Below are 1,459 nucleotides of genomic sequence, written 5' to 3' on the forward strand. Positions count from 1 at the left end.
ACACTAAGCTTCTGTATTCTTGGTGACAAAACACAGCGCTGCTGTAGCAGGAAGATCCATTTAAGATTTTTTTTTTTTTTAAAGAGATAATCAGCAGCCTCTAATGGAGGCTGATGTAGGCTCCTTCCCATCAAGGAGCTCAGGCACCAACCCTCCCATCACAGAGGAGCTCTGTGCAGCGCTGCAGACCAAAGGCAGATGTTGGGAACCCATTGGTAGCCAAAAAAGGCAGCAATTCCACATTCTGCTCTTTAGTCACAATAGGTAAAGCTGCTCATCCAGGCTCAGCTGACGGGCATCAGCTCTTCCAGTTTCTGTGCTGACAGGACAGATCTTTGGCCAGACTCTGAGAAATGGAGATTCTTTACATATTGCATATTCACCAATAGTCAGCTGCATTCAACAAATTCAAGTGGATCACTTTACAAAACAACTTCATTTGCTGCAAATTAAAACCATGTTTTGGTCTAGGTCTCGTGTTACTATTGATAAATAGTTCTGGTAAGCTGGCCTCTCTAGATAGTGAGCCCCAGAAGCTGAGCTGCAATACGTTGACCAAGTTAAGGCATGATTTGGAGTTCTGTAACTAACCTGTGTCTGAACCTGTGGTTGCCAACGCACACCTCAAAAACCCCTGAAGGACACACTAAGCCCTGAGCCCTTTCACTACCCAGTGGTAAACAACCTCCCAACTATCTCCATTCTAACAGACCACAAAGAAAATGAAAACAAAGAAGAATTAAAAGGCCTGGTCCTGAATCAAGCCAAAGCAGCTTTATAATCACAATTTTTATGGAAGGTTGGTCACTGAAGAAGGATCTATAGGAGGACCAATTGATTTTAACAGAGCAGAAAGAAAAAAGGACAGCAGAGCTAACAGAGACAACAGCCACAGCTGTGACATAGTACCAGGCTACAAGCACACACAAAAGCAAGAGAATGTCTGCTTGACTGCCACCAAATTAATGGCTTTTGAGAACACACAGAGGATAATTCAGTGCCTTTTCTTCCTTGAATTTCCCCATTTTAGGATGCAACCATCAAACCTGATGCACAAAGAGCCCCTATCTTGTATTTATCAAAAATCAGGCAATATGAAGACTGACTGATCTATGAAAACATAAGCAACTCCATACGAAGATGAGACAGCAGAGGAATTGGAGACTGATCAGGAATGAAGCTGAAGGAGCTCGCTCTAGAGATCAGAACATTTTAAGCATGACTCACTAGCGGGCACAAAGAGGCAAGCAGTCCAGAGACTGTGGGAGGAATTACCTTCCATTCACAGCAGGGTTCAGTCATGTATCTTCTCTCTCTTCTTCCCTGCACTTAAACACAAGCCAAACTTCACAAACTTCATGGTCCTGGCAGAGTAATCCACAAGATGCACACCACAGCCTCTTACTGGAGAGGTACAACTTTCTGCAAATGGCTGAAACAGCAATGATCTAAAACGATG

This window comes from Pterocles gutturalis, unplaced genomic scaffold, assembly GCF_000699245.1.
Source record: "Pterocles gutturalis isolate BGI_N339 unplaced genomic scaffold, ASM69924v1 scaffold6229, whole genome shotgun sequence".
Taxonomy (NCBI): domain Eukaryota; kingdom Metazoa; phylum Chordata; class Aves; order Pterocliformes; family Pteroclidae; genus Pterocles; species Pterocles gutturalis.